The sequence below is a fragment of the Leuciscus leuciscus genome, assembly GCF_965113295.1.
Source record: "Leuciscus leuciscus genome assembly, chromosome: 2".
In the NCBI taxonomy this organism is placed as follows: Eukaryota; Metazoa; Chordata; class Actinopteri; order Cypriniformes; family Leuciscidae; genus Leuciscus; species Leuciscus leuciscus.
Window position 1 is genome coordinate 21219574 of NC_138726.1, and position 16465 is coordinate 21236038.

At 39.8% G+C, this 16465-nt stretch overlaps 1 long non-coding RNA gene across 4 annotated transcripts; it reads left to right on the plus strand.

Moving 5' to 3' along the window:
• Positions 1-780: 780 nt before the first annotated feature.
• On the plus strand, positions 781-15097 carry LOC309490461. Of its 4 annotated transcripts, none has more exons than XR_014202691.1 (6): positions 781-921; positions 1676-1814; positions 1980-2092; positions 2312-2391; positions 14082-14450; positions 15034-15097. It is a non-coding gene; the product is annotated as an uncharacterized lncRNA (long non-coding RNA). The 4 variants fall into 4 exon arrangements; XR_014202692.1 differs by lacking the exon at positions 15034-15097 and adding an exon at positions 14840-14854; XR_014202694.1 differs by lacking the exons at positions 781-921; positions 15034-15097 and adding exons at positions 1180-1214; positions 14840-14854.
• The last annotated feature ends 1368 nt before the right edge of the window (positions 15098-16465 follow it).

Here is a 16465-nt window from a genome sequence, read left to right on the forward strand (position 1 = left end):
GGTTATTGCTAATATCCCGGTTTTGAACGGGTTATTGGCTGCATGTAAACGTAGTCAATGTAATTCTAGAGATTTTGAATATTGGAGTTAGGGTTAGGGTTTTGATTATTGAAAGGGGCACATCAGTTCAGATGATGAAATAGCCCAAGTAAAGAAAGATAGAATGGAAATTCATGGTTTGAAGGGAAAATCCAATGTAAATTCAGAAATCATATTGTTGAATCAATGTCATGTCTTCAAGGAATACATCATCTTTGAATTATTATTATTTCTAATTATTATTTTATTTTAGTATGATATTTTGATCCAAACACCACTTCACAAATCTAAATTTATGTAAAATATAATCATATTATTAACAATAATAATAATAATGAATATAATTTCAATCTCAAGAGAGAAGTGCAGCAGAAACTTTTTTGCTTTGTGTGATTTTGTTTGGACTTACAATTTTGTGTTTGCCTAGCTTACCATGCAGGATTGCATTTTTATTCACACTGTCATCAAAACACTATTTTAACTAATTAAATAATATAGTCTACAAATAAAACTAAACACACATTTCTTAAAAAAAATAAAATAAAAAAAAGAAAGAAAAGTAATCTTTTCCATTACCACGCTGAAACAATTGCTATTGGTTGTTCCACCTTCTTTGATCATGATTGGTTAATATGACTGGCCAATGACAACCGTGCGTGCCTTTTTACTGGTCAAGTTTGAAAATACGTCAGTTTGTGTTGATGACGACGTGTGTGTGCTACTGCTCGGCAAGATTACGGTCTTTCCTTATGCCTGTTAAATTATTATTTTAAACTAATTTGCGTTGTGGCATGGAAACGGAGAAGAACAGAAGCTGATATGTGAACACAGAGGAAGGTCGGTCTGGATGTGTGAGTCCTGCAAACATTTTGGCGATATCAGGTAAGAGAACATTTTTCAGTCTCTATTACAGGCCTAACGTTATGTAAAGTTATGTTTCGTGTTCATGTCCTATAAGTTATATCCACTATCATTTTAGAAAAACAGAGATCAATTAATATATATTTAAACGTTTAGGTGTTACATTAAAATAAGTAGATACGAATGTTAATATAGTTCATGGTATAATATATAATGCAGGTAAACAAATCGTGTGTTAATGGAGTTCATTAACTTCCCAGAAATGTTCTGTGTAAGTTAACTTTCACGGAAAACGGACGTACTACCACCTGCAGGTGTGTGTGTGTGTGTGTGTGTGTGTGTGTGTGTGTGTGTGTGTGTGTGTGTGTGTACCTACGTGTGTACCATTGATTTGATTACAGTAAGATGCTAATCGCGATTAGCGTATTAGCACTTATTTAACGTTGAAGTCTCTGATGTCAGTGTTGTCAGTTAGTCTAAAACTCAAACACATGAAAACCCTATTGGAAAAAAAATTCTAAAATATATTTGAAACATTTATTTTATGCTAAGTTTACTACAAATGCATTTACATATGTATGTACTTAATATAAATACCCTGCAATTGTACTTTGGTAATTGGTATCCTAAAACATATACTTAAAGTCAATAAGAACAACACATGTTGTATTTAATGCACTTTAGTTATCTGGAAGTAGTGCTGAGGTTAAGTGTTTTTGATTCTGCTAAAGTGGAACTATTGCATTTAATTTAATTTATTTTATTTTATTTCTAGGGAAGGAGCATTCGAATGAGTAAGTGACTGATAAAACAGTCATTTACATATAGATGTATATCTCAAGCACTGGAAGAAGATTTTTTGGGGAGAACAGGCACCCAACAGAGAGACAAATCCACCACGATTATCAACTTCAGTAAGATGCAAGTCAATTTTAACCATTGCTTCTAACCCTTACATTGGGATTAATATATTATGTAGTTAAAAGTGTTAGGCTATTCTCATCATCAAAAGTCATTTCATCTACCAGTGACAAATCTGAGTAACTTTTTTTATCCTTTTGTCTTTTTTTCCTCTAAAGTGAAAAAAAAAGGAGAACATGTCACCACCATCATCAGTCCTTTATTTAGTTCACTAAAGAACATCAAGGGAAAGACCCTCAGACGTGTCATAACAGGATAAATGTGGCTACAGGTAAAATTATTAGATGGTCTGTTTGATTTTGGTGTACCAATTAGCTTTTTTCAAAGCTACAATTGTGTGATGTGACATGACATGTATGTGCAAAAACGTCTGTCCACTGCTCCGGGTGTGTGTCCACAGTGTGTCTGTGTCTGTGTGTGTGTGTGTGTTATTTAAATTTTATTTAATATTGTTTAAAGGAATGGTACAAATTAAATCTTTCTTTTTAAGGACTTATCAGCCCACCCCAGATTGACCAAGGATCCAGATGAGTACTGGCAATTTGGTGGAGGATTGCACTGTCACTTCTGGTATGGATACATTAACCTTTTGTTATGTGTGAGGTGTTTTGATGTGACTTAATTTAATACAATTTACAAAATTAGATTTTACATAATTGACTTAGAGTAGTAGTAAATTTCACTAAAATGAAAATTACCCCATGATTTACCACATGATTTACTCACCCTCAAGCCATCGTTAGTGTATATGACTTTCTTATTTCAGATGAATACAATTGGAGTTATATTAACTATGGGGTTGGGTTAATAAAGCCCTTCTGGAGCAAGGCCATGAGTTTTGATCCACTGCCATTATGCAGTGTAGTGGCCGTTTGTCAACGAAGTAACAAACATCTCAAGTCAAAGTTCAAATCAAAACAAAATCAAAAAGCCACTGATGGTTTTGGTAGGCCACTGATGGTAGGTTTTGGTGTACGCGGGTGGGAAAAACATCAGGTCCAAGCAAGTATTAAAATTCAACAAAACGTGGTTTATTTTTTGGTTGAAGTCGAGCAAACACAGAACAAAGCAAATTTCCTGTGCCTCTCCCGCTCCGGTAAAAAACCATATGCCTAACCTGGTGCATACTAGTCCCTGCCGTGCGCTTACCTAAATAACCTATAGTGCCCCCTAGCGTGCATGAAACAAACAAAACAAATAACAAACTAACAAAACACTAACAGAAATTTAATCATAATTAAATCAAAAAATGAATAAATTTATCATAACGAAATCTAAACACAACACTAAATAGCTCCAACACTCCAGCCCCTAATTGTGCATTAAATCACAATTACGTCAATCTCCCAAAGGAGCTATTCACTCAACCCTAACCTACAACTAGATATAGCACATCATACATCAGCTTCGGTTTCCGATCTTCCTCGTGGTGAGCCTAAAACAAAACCAAAAATAGATAGAGACAAAAAGGGAGAGAAAAAGCAAGAAAGAGAGAGAGTCCATGGAGTCACACCCCTGCTTCCAGCAGCAGGCAGAGCTTGGTCACTGGCCTCTCCAGAATGCTGGTTCTTGTCCGAAGGCGCACAGAACGCACCAGGCCCCTTGCATCTGCTCTCACGTCCAAAATTTTCCCCATCAGCCAAGATCCTCTTGGGGCGGTGGCATCTGCAATGAGGACGATGTCTCCAGGAGTGAGACTTCTCCTTGGTCTTATCCACTTTTGTCTCTCTTGCATCATTGGTAAGTATTCAGCAATCCATTTTTTCCAAAAAAGTTCTGCCATATATTGTGCTTGCCTCCACCTCTTCCTGATGTACAGGTCACTGTGGTCAAATAATCCTGGTGGCATGATTGGCTTGCCTTTTAACGTCAGAATGTGACTAGGTGTGAGTGCCTCCAGGTCATCTGGGTCATCAGAGACCTTTGTGATTGGTCTGTCATTTAATATGGCCTCAGCCTCACAGAACACAGTATGGAGTCCTTCATCATCCAGAACTTGTTGTTTGAGAACTGAGGTGAGAACACTCTTCACTGAACGAATCAAGCGCTCCCACACACCGCCGTGATGGGAAGCTGCAGCTGTGTTGAAGTTCCACTTTATGCCATCCTCAACAAAAGCTCTCTGAATGTTTCCATGATTTAACCCAGCCAGACTTTCTTTCAACTCCCTATTGGCTCCGACAAAGTTTGTACCATTGTCAGACCTGATGGAGGAAACTGGGCCTCGTCTACAGATGAACCGCCGGACAGCATTTATACAGGAATCTGTATCCAGCGTATGTGCCACCTCCAAATGCACAGCACGGCTGGTGAAACATGTGAATAACACTCCATACCTTTTAAGAAGACTCCTGCCTCTTTTAACATCGATAGGCCCAAAATAGTCGACTCCTACGTCCGTAAAAGGGGCTCTATCAGGCAACACCCTTTCCTCAGGCAAGTCTGCCATCTTCTGTTCAAGAAGCTTTCCTCTATTGCGTCTGCAGACCACACATTCAGATATCACCTTCCTGGCAGCGGAATTTGCATTAATAATCCAATACCTCTGACGCAGCTTAGCCAGTATGTGATTTCTTCCTGCATGCCCCAGTTGATGATGAATATGGCGCAGAATCAGTATGGATACATGCAGATCTTTAGACAGAATGACAGGATGTTTGGATTCTGCTGGCATTGCTGCTCGACCCAGCCGACCACCTACTCTGAGGATTCCATCATCCATCACAGGATCTAGTCTGTACAGCGGACTTCCCTTGGAAACACTTTTGCAGCCACTCTTCAATAATGCAATTTCAGCTTTAAACTTATGTTCTTGTACATACTGAATAATTGCATGTTCTGCTTTCATAAAATCTTCAGGAATCAGACTCTGTCCTTTGAGCATGGCTTTAAAGCTCTGAACTTTCCTTTCCACTGCAGGTCCTTGAGTCTCCAGCTCGTCCTTGTTGAAGTCTGCAGAGGCACACAACTCCTTCCTCTTATGTCCCAATAACACAAGAGCTCTCTTAACCCTCAGCAACCAAGCAACGGACCTTTTTAGTTTTTTCCAAGATGAAAAGTAACAAAGCAGGCGATCTGTAGCACACTCAAAATCCACAACAACAGAGTTTACTGTCAAATCCCTTTTGACCTCTGGGTCATTTACAGGAATCGCATCGAGCTCAGCATCCAACTTAGGCCAAACCTCCTCTGGCTCAAAAAGAAACTCTGGACCATTTATCCATCTCCTGCCTTTCAGGAAAGTCTCTGCCCTCATTCCTCTTGATGCATCATCTGCGGGATTCTCCTTTGATCCAACATATCTCCACTGATGAACACTTGCTGCATCTCTGATGAAGGAAACTCTGTTTGCGACAAAAGTGTGAAATCTCCTGGTTTCATTACAGATGTATTTAAGAACAGTTGTGCTGTCGGTCCAGAAAACTGACTTCTCCAGTTTCAGTTGCAACTCCTTTTGAAGCATTTTATCAACTCGGACTGCAAGAACCGCCGCTGTGAGTTCCAGTCGAGGAATCGTTGTCTGTTTTAGTGGAACAACTCTGGCCTTTCCCAACAGAAATGCAACCTGAACTCTGTCGTTCTTTTTCAGTCTCAAATACGACACTGTTCCATATCCGACTTGGCTGGCGTCAGAAAAGTGGTGAAGCTGTGCTGTGTCAGGATCTTTAAAATCTCTGGATTTAATACAGCGATCCACATTGAACTCAGCCATCTTCTGGAGATCCCTCCAACCATTCAAACCACCTTTTAGAGAGGGAATGAGGAATGGCTTCATCCCACCCCAAGCCTCTTCTACAAAGCTCCTGTAACAACAGTTTGGCTGGAATAGTAAATGGGGCTAAAACACCCAAGGGGTCATACAGTGAGCTGACCACCGACAAAATACCTCTTCTGGTCTGTGGCTGTTCCTGTAATGAGGTCCTAAACTTGAATTTGTCGGTTTCAATGCACCACTGTAGTCCCAATGCTCGCTCCATTGGAAGTTGGTCCGTGTCCAAATCCAGCTCCATCACTTCCTTTGCTCTACAGTCTTCAGCAATTGACAGCAACACTGTTCGGCTGTTGCTGATCCATTTGGAAAGATTAAATCCTCCTTTGTGACAAAGTGCAGTCAGATCCTTAACCAGTTGCACTGCTTCCTCCTCTGAGGCCACTGATTTCAAACAGTCGTCAACATAAAAATTGCTTTTGACTGTATTTACCACTTCATGAGGGAAATGTTGGGCATTATCAACTGCAGTTCTCCTCAATGCATAATTTGCACAACTTGGTGAAGATACTGCTCCAAACAAATGTACTTTCATGCGATGTTCCTCTGGAGAATGTGAAGTATCTCCACCAGGCCACCAGAGAAAGCGGAGAAAGTTGATATGCTTTCCAGAAACATGAACTTGGTGATACATTGCTTGAATGTCGGCCATCACTGCAAAAGGCTCTTGTCTGAATCGAACAAGGACCCCGATTAAAGTGTTTGTTAAATCAGGGCCCTGCAACAACTGACAGTTCAGTGATGTCCCTCTGTATGCTGCTCCACAGTCAAAAACGACTCGCAGCTTGCCCTTTCTGGGATGATAAACCCCATGATGAGGAAGATACCAAACATTTCCATCACTCTGCTTTACTTGATCAAAAGGCACAAGCTCAGCATATCCTTGCTTCACCATGTCATTTACAAATGTGATGTATTGTTCCTTGAACTGACCATTCTTGACAAACTTTCTTTTCAAGCTCTGGAGGCGCTGTTCTGCAACGCGACGATTGTTTGGCAGCAGGGGATTTTCCTCCTTGAAAGGTAAGTCAATGCAATAATGCTCTCCAATTAACTTTGTGGTGTTGTTCATGACGTTCATAAACTTTACATCCTCTCTGGACATTTCAAGCTGCTCATCCGATGACCTCTCATTAAAGTCATAGTTAAACTGTTTAACCAGCATTTCCTGAAGATGTTCAACAGAGATTCTGTTTGATGTTACAGCAGAGTAGTCACTTTTATTCCTGTTGCTCCCACCACGAAGTGGACCATTAATGACCCAACCAACTCTGGTTCTGACAGCATAAGGTCCCTCATCCTGGCTATTGATTAGCTCCCAGGGCTCCATCACTTTTGGTGCATCCGTTCCAATGAGCAAATCAATGCCTTCATCAATGTCATAAAGCTTAACAGCCTTGAGATAAGACCACTTTTCCAAATCTTCTTGTCGTGGAATATTGAGTGTGGAAACAGGCATATCCTTTTGCGTTAAGACGCCAGGTAACTCAATAAAATCATTCATATTTATCCCAGACACTTTAATACCGGACAGCATATGAGCATTTACAATCTTCTTTTGACCCATTGTTCTTAACATAATACTTGTCCTTCTACCCTTTACATTCAATCTTCTTGCCAAACTATCTGTACAAAACGTTCCTGAACTCCCGGGATCCAAGAAAGCATATGTCTGCACAGTTTTGTTGCTCCTCTGGCTCTTGACTTTGACTGCAACAATAGAAAAAATTGAGGCATCTTTGTGACCAGCCCCAATATGGCCACAAGTCTGAGACACTGAAGGTGAAGCATTGGTTGAGCTCACAGACTGTTGATTGGAGGATGTTCCTTTATCCTGCCGCTCTATATGAAGGACACTTGGGTGATTTTGGTGACAAGCATTGCAGTCCAAACGTTTTCTACAATCTTTACTCATGTGGCCCACTTTCAGACATCCAAAGCAGATTCCTTTTTCTTTAATGAAATTAATCTTATCCCTGTGTACCTTCATTTTGAACTGTGAACATTGATCCAATGAATGATTACCTTGTGTACAAAACAGACAATTAAGAGGAAAGTATCTGGCATTGTTTCCTGTATGTTGAGTTATAACTCCTTCTTTGACTGCAGTGACATTGGTGGCAAAACTGCTCCCTCTTTACCTTTGTTTGAAGTGACTGGCATTGGATGTTTTGGAGTTGGTGAGCTGTAGGTCTTGGATGTTACCAAAGACTGGATCAGAAGCAATCTTGACTTGTCTTTCTATAAATCCTACCAGATCAGTGAACGTTGCTCTATCACCTCTTCGTTCTTGCAGATCGCAAGCAACATTTCTCCACTTTTCCCTTAATTTGTAGGGAAGTTTCAAGATGATACTCCTCATGTTTGATGGTAAATCCAGCTCTTTCATGTGCATCAAGTGTTCTATTAAATTTGCACATCCACGCAGAAACAAAGAAAATGATTGCAACCCTTTAATATCCTCACTTTTAACAGGTGTCCAGTTAAGTATTTTTTCCATATATGCAGCAGCAATTTTGTGTTCATTTCCAAAGTGCTCTGCAAGAAGACTTTTGGCTCTGTGGTATCCCTGCTCTGATGGTAAATGCTGACAACTGTGCACCAGGTCCTGTGGCTGCCCCCTGGTGTACTGTTCAAGAAAATGTAAACGATCACTCCATTTATCTGTTTTAGCCTCCACCCCATTTTCAAAAGCTCTGATAAAAGCTCTGTATTGGAGAGGGTCTCCATCAAACACAGAGATGTTCCTTAGATGGGAGGAAAGCGCACAGATTTTGTTGGACAAGCAAAGCAGCAATGTCATTTTGTTTTTGCATAATGTTTAAAACATCATTTTGATAGTTGTCAGTCAAAACTTGGGTCTGATGGTGAGCATGTCCCATGTGCACTTCGTTTACAGTTTGCATCACATGAACTGGAGCATCAGACTTTAATGTCATTTCATCAATTTGTTTACTTTGTCTTTGTTTAGGCTTAACAACTGATGGTTGGAGTCCAGAAGCAGACAAACCAAGAGCATAACCATTGCCATTCATGATATCTGGGACAAAAGTGTTGGCGTCGGCATTTAAATCACTCACTCCTCGTGGCTTATTCCTTTTATAATAAGAATTCATGCCGTCTAAACATTTTGAGCCACATTGTGACCTGGTTTCCAAAACATGAAGCTTTGCGTTTGTTGCTGCCAATTCCGTTTCAAGCTCAAGTTGCTCCATTTCTCTCCTTAGTTTTTCCTGTTGCGCTTCAATTTGATGTTTCCTTTTCTGCGCAGCGATGCGCTCCTCGAGAGCTGCCTTGTTGGCCTCCGCTTTAATGCGCGCAGATGACGTCGAAGAAGTCCGTGATAGTTGAGAGTGTGCCTTTTCAAAGCTCGCTTTTACACTTGAAACGTTGGAGACACTATCTTCAGGATTTATTTCATCAGCATTACATTGATCATCAGGAGTATCTTTATTTTGCTCAGCACGTGAATCATGCGCGTCAGAGAGCCAGTTTTTTACCTTCTCAGTGAAATCACGGTATTCTGTCATTTTGTCCGTGAAATATTTACTTTGTCTTTCAACTTCATCTTTGGGCAAAGGTAGACTCATAAAAGATTTATGGACATCATGTGCGTCTTCGCAACACCTTACAAACACAGAAAGCTCATTCTTTATTGAATCAACATTTTCCTTTGATGTCATTAACTCATTCATGTGTTTCATACACTTTTTGGCCTGTTTGCATTTTTCACTCCTTTTTTCCTGGAGTGTCATCACACTATATTCTATACCTTTAGCAGACATTTTAACAGTTCTTTTAGGCTTTTCAGTATCGTTTGCACCAACGTCGGACATTTCCGTTTCTTTTATTTATTTTCCTTTTTTGTTTGCAAACAAATCACGCAGTTCATTGACGCACAAGAGAGCAGGGGCCTGTTTCAGAAAGGAGGTTCAACCAACTCTGAGTTAAAACTTGAACTCTGAGTTGACTTACCCTGAGATGGGAAACTCTGAGTTTTCGGTTACAGAACAGCTGAAATATGAGTTAGTTCAATCAACTCTGAGTTGACTGACTCTGAGTTAAGCGCGTGCATCACAACTATAAAAAGCCATTATCAATGGAGTACAGATATTATGAGTCACCATGGCAACAGCGCCAGACATAAAGAGGTCTGCATTTTAATTAGTTATACAGTGTTGGGTGTAATTAATTACCAAGTAATCTAAATACTGCAATTTAATTAAAGGGATTACTCTTAATTCTTCTGTAATTTAAAGTAAAATCTGATGTAATTGCATTAGACTATAGAACAATTCTGTATATTTAACATACATTTTTAAAAGGTATATTTTTAATGTAACCTTCTCCCTCTACACACTTTGGTCAATTCAAGAATAATTCATGCAATTGTATATTGTTTATTTGAAAGCATTAAAAGTGCAGTTTCTTGTCTCTCCTTGTATTGTTCAAGTGGTTGAGGTTGATATGGGATTTAGTAATTAGTAATAAGTAGACATTAATCTAATTACACTGTTGAAGATGTCATTTGTAGTTAGTAATACAAGTAACTTACTCAACTGTTATAATATCAGAGGTGAAAGAACAGTATGTTATTCAACCTAATTTTAATTTTCATGTAGGTACAATCCTGCAGGCATTAAAAGAACATGGCAGCAGCTGAAAATGAAATATAAAAACATAATTCAATTAGGTAAGGCTTGAGCATATCATGGGTGTAGGCTACCTGACTTTACATTTGACATAAATAACTAAATAGCATCCAGTGTCTAGCAGTGCAGCAGCATTTTTGGCTGAGGGAATTCCTGGAGGGACTTCAGAGCCAGTCACTCCCGAAGATCCAAGGGCCTCATCTTCACATGACAATGAGGATAAAGAGTTTCTGCTGCCACAGAGAGGTAATGTTAATATTATGTGTCTACACATCACACAATCTACACATTCAGATTTTTTTTCACATTTATGTGGAGTAGCCTATAGAATACAAGTTTATATCCAAGTATAAACGGGTATTCTTATCCCCCCTCAATTGAGTTTCAAATGAGTTTCCCTCATTTCAGGGTTAACATACTCAGAGTTTTCACTTAACCTCCTTTCTGAAACAGGCCCCAGGTTTGCAAAACACACGATGATTATTGATCATCAGATCCTCTTCGTTAAACAAACACACACTGCCGGACTTTTTATGCATGAATGAAAGCACATGGCCATGCGTAAAGGTAGACGTGTGACATTCAACCAATTCCTTGTGAAATACTGTCAAACTCCACTCGTTTGGCCGTTTTCCATTACGGCTCTAAACAGTTGTATCACTGACTTACCGGTGTCTTTGAGAAGGTTGAACGTCTTGTGTGATCTGGGCCAGAATGCGCCATTGTCGCCACCTCGGCTGAATCTTAGACTGCTTAATGTCTTTTGTCCATAAATCCACATCCAAACGATCCGATAAGTCCAATTTTGAAGAGTTCAAAGGCGGGTTTTTTACTTCTTGTAGTGGCCGTTTGTCAACGAAGTAACAAACATCTCAAGTCAAAGTTCAAATCAAAACAAAATCAAAAAGCCACTGATGCACCGTAGGTTTTGGTGTACGCGGGTGGGAAAAACATCAGGTCCAAGCAAGTATTAAAATTCAACAAAACGTGGTTTATTTTTTGGTTGAAGTCGAGCAAACACAGAACAAAGCAAATTTCCTGTGCCTCTCCCGCTCCGGTAAAAAACCATATGCCTAACCTGGTGCATACTAGTCCCTGCCGTGCGCTTACCTAAATAACCTATAGTGCCCCCTAGCGTGCATGAAACAAACAAAACAAATAACAAACTAACAAAACACTAACAGAAATTTAATCATAATTAAATCAAAAAATGAATAAATTTATCATAACGAAATCTAAACACAACACTAAATAGCTCCAACATGCAGCTTGGAAGCGTCAATGTGTTTATTAATATAACTCCAATTGTATTCATCTGAAAGAATCCATGGATCCAGGATACTATGCATCCTGATAAAGTTCCCTTGGCCTTTGGAATTAAAATAGCCCCACATCATCACATAGCCTTCACCATACCTAGAGATTGGCATGGAGTACTTTCCATAAGATCATCTGTCAATGCAAATCAAACCAGCTATTAGGCTAACTGAAATAAAACCATGCCATCTCTAGGTATGGTGAAGGCTATGTGATGATGTGGGGCTATTTTAATTCCAAAGGCCAAGGGAACTTTATCAGGATGCATAGTATCCTGGATCCATGAAGTAACTGGCCTTTAAAAATAAAAATCTGCCTGCCTCTATGGGAATTTAACATAGGGGTGTCCAAACTTATGCACCCTATATTTTAAGGAAGAACATTTATTTATTTACGATACATTATTCATTCACAAGAAAATTGGTGTCCTTAAAGGTTGGATTTTTCCTAATTTCTTAAATTAAGGCATTAAGTTAAATTTCCAAAAGATGATTTTTGTATTCCTCTTTTTAGTCAACTTTAGCATGGGTGTCTAAACTTATGCATAGCACTGTAAATGTGAATATGCTTACTTCCTCCATAACCTCCCGAACTTTAGTGCAACCGCGTGCTGCGTCTGATGTCATTGTTGTTGTTCTTTTGCGCATGCGGGTAAGTTTGAAACCTCAAACAGTTCACACTGCAATCAGATATAGGTCACATTTTAAAAGGTAATGTGAACAGCCAATCAAAAAATGGGATCTGAGCAAAAAATCGGATCTGAGCATTAAGACTTGCGGTGTGAACGGGGCCTTATACTGCACACTGTAAACACAATCAAAGCTTCAAAAACACAGGAAAAACGGGACCTTTAATATTTTTGTTTTCCTTAATTTTAATTTTAATTAACAATAACTTAAACACTTTGCAGTTTGAATAATGTCCTATATAAACAAAATTATGGAGTATGTTTTTATGTTTACACTGTTCGATCGCACCTCTCACACACACACAAATTTAAGTAAGCACTTTGTGACTTTTTGATCGTGCCTCTCTCTCTCTCTCTCTCTCTCTCTCTCTCTCTCTCTCTCTCTCTCTCTCTCTCTCTCTCTCTCTCTCTCTCTCTCTCTCTCTCTCTCTCTCTCTCTCTCTCTCTCTCTCTCTCTCTCTCTCTCTCTCTCTCTCTCTCTCTCTCTCTCTCTCTCTCTCTCTCTCTCTATCTCACACACACAACATATTCCAGCATTGCAATCTTTACATCGCAGCCTGCTTCAGAGCTAAGGCGGGGCTACAGATTAGGTGTCCCTAAAGAACCCGCATATCTAACAGTAGTTCCGCATTACATGAATTAATTTGCACGCAAGTTTTATTTATTTTTATACCGTGTATTCTCCGTGTAATTTTAGTGAACATTTATATCTGCGTTGGTGCTGTCAGTACCCACATTTACATGGAAATGTTTTGTTTCGATCAGAATGAAATCATTCTGATTGATGAATCTGAACATAGTTTTTACATGAATGCTAAGTCATCGGGTTAATGTGCATTTATAAGTCACAATCTTCAAATCTGATTTAATCTTTTGATGTGAACGTAATATGCAGTTTCCTGCTGTTGTCACAAACTAACCCTCCTCCGTTGTTTTAAAAAAACTTTTGCAAGAAACTTGACACTTGAAACTTTAATAATTAATTCTAGAGATTCGTTCAAAAACGCTGATTCATCCAGTAATGAAATGCGTATTTTAGTCATTAAATCATTCATTCAAACTTTTTTTTTTTAGATTAAACATTTTAAATCGACTGCAGAAATTAACATTTGTCAGATCCTCTAGTAAATTACATATTATGTTGTTATTTTATCTGTTCAGAATCGTGATCTCTGTCTGAAACACTAAAAGAATTGGGATTCTCATTTTAACTTAATTCTGACTTATTAAAACTGTGACTCTTAAGTGGAGCCATCCTGGAAATGTAATAATCATCCACCTGTGATCACCTCAATTATTTTCCAAAGACACAAAGAATAATATTTTTATATTTTTACTTTAAAAGCAATCATAAATCATTAGCAATAAAACATTTTTTAAATACTTTAATTATGCATCATTTTGTCGGCCCATTCTATCATGGACTGAAAATCTGATTGTGACTTTAGACAAATAATGTATTCTTATTATTTTTGTTTATATATTTTTTTAATGGTTAACTTGTATCAATGAATGAATTGATGCTTTCAAACACATCGCATATTCATACTTTATAAACTGGTTTTATTAATACAAAATTAAATCAGAATATTCTGAATAAATAAAAAGTAATTCTCTGATTTTCCCAAATGCCCTTCCAGTGACATTCCAATTCCATGACCATTCCAATTGAAGTTTAATGCTGTTTTTGTTTTTTATCCTGAGTAAAAGTTGTTATTCTTTCATAAGGTATTGTGACATGTGTAAGTAACATGACTTCTCTAAAATCATAATAATAATATCTAAATTATTATTCAATCATAATAATGTCTAAAAAAACTAATTTGTTTTGCAGAGGCTCTTAAGAAGACTGCACAGATCAACTGGCAAGAAACTGAGAGGGAACTCTCAAAATAGTCTGGGACAAGAGATGGAGGAGGACAGTGTCCAGAATGCACACATGACTGTCTGCAGTGTAAGCTGTACTGATAAATGTATAATTGCTGCTTCTTCTAACTGTCCCCAATTTATTTCCTGTTCAAATGTTCAAAGCTTTCAGTAAAGACTGGGTCAAATACAGGTTAAAAGTATGTATTTTAACAATTAGGTATATAACTTTAAAGAGATACTCTTTAATCTGACATAAATCTGCTTCTTTAAATATTGTCTCTGGAATTTCAGAATATAGCATAATATGATGGGTAATTTCAATAAAATTTACTGTGTGCTCTAATGCTTTAAAACTTGTTTGTGTGGTGTTGCTACTCATTTAGATGGAACCCAGATGATCCCTAGTTGGGCCACATGCATTTGATTCCTAGTTGGGCCCCACCTAAAGCCCTGTGAAATCCTGCATAAAACCTAAATGAGTAAGTTGCTGGGGCCAACATGGAACCCATGGACAAACCCACTTACAGCCCGTATTTCTGCCCATATAGTAACCTTGTAGTACCCACTAAAAAACAAAATTTGGGACCAAGATGGGTCTTGTGCATGTAGCCCAGTTGGGGCCCACCTGTTTATAAGTACCATCCTATATGAAATCCATGTGGGCAGTTGGTATGGGGCCATTATGGAACCCGTGGACAATCCCATACAGAGCCCATTTTTAAGCCCATTTCAAACCCACATGGGCCCCATATACAAATGTTGGTGGATTTAAGCTGGGACCGAGATGGGTCTTGTGCATGTTGCCCACTTAGGTCCCACCTAGTACCACGTGCAATCCTACATGAAATCCATCTGGGCAATTAACATGGGGCCATTATGGAACCCGCGGACAATCCCATACAGAGCCCATTTTTCAGCCCATTTCAAACCCACATGGGCCCTATATACAAATGTTGGCGGGGTTAAGCTGGGACCGAGATGGGTCTTGTGCATGTTGCCCACTTAGGTCCCACCTAGTACCAAGTGCAATCCTACATGAAATCCATCTGGGCAATTAACATGGGGCCATTATGGAACCCGCGGACAATCCCATACAGAGCCCATTTTTCAGCCCATTTCAAACCCACATGGGCCCCACATATAAATGTCGACTGGGTTAAAGCTGGGACAGAGATGGGTCTTGTGCATTTTGCCCACTTGGGTCCCGCCTAGTACCAAGTGCAATCCTACATGAAATCCATCTGGGCAGTTAACATGGGGCCATTATGGAACCCGCGGACAATCCTACATGGGGCCCATTTTTCAGCCCATTTCATACCCATATGGGTCCCACATACAAATGTTGGCTGGGACCTATGTCAACTAGTCCAATGGCGAGAGTGGGCGTCACGGGCGGGTGACGTGACGACCAGGAAAGGATAAAGGACATCCGGTTTAGAACCGCGCTAGCTTCTGTGCCTCAGCAAGCGCTCTGTGTTACTGTCTGTCATATTTATTGTTGTCTGTCACTATATCAGTCACAGGCATAGATATTATGGCGAACAAACAACCTTAGATCATGTGTTCCTCCCTGCCCTCTTTCTTTACGGGTGGGGATACACACGATGTATGTGTTGTTTGTTTGGAACGGAGCATGATCTGTCAGCGCTCGAGGGCGCTGACTACGAGCATTGCGAGTTACTATCGCTTTACTCGCTCCGTTCCCGCTTGTCACTCTTTGAGGAGGGTGTTCAGGCTCGCGTTCCTCGCAGTACCGGCCCCGTGTTGCGGAGGAAGCATGGAAGCTGGTATTGTGGGGTTCGCAAATGGATCTCGCGGAGGGTTAGAGACGGGCTCCGCCTTTTCTCTGCCTTTACCCGGGGGATCCAGGTCTGGGATCGGAAGCCTGCGCCGCGGCTTCTTCCGCCCTGGTTAGAGAGCCTGGTGTTTCAGCAGTCTATCTCTGAGGAGGTAGATGTGCTGAGCATCGATGTAGTCCACAACCACAAGTATATATCTAGACAGGAGTATGGGGAGCAAACAGCTTTGGATCGTGTGTTCCTCCCTGCACTCGCTTCATTACGAGTGGGGACACACGCGATTCATGTGTTGTTTGTTTGGGAGTGGAGCATGCACGTTCAGCTCTAGTAAAAGGGGGCTGACAGTGTTCATTCATAAATTCCCGATGTGTAACATTTGCACTATCGAGAGTTAGCTCTGCTCCTGATGGCTTTCTTCTCGAGGGAAGAAAGTCAGTAAAGATTCTTTGGCTCGGATCTCGCGTTTGCTGAGGCAGCGCGTAGATTACGGGTCTGCAATAAATATTCTGTTACTCGACCTCGGATCTCGCGTGTGCTGAGGCAGCGCGTA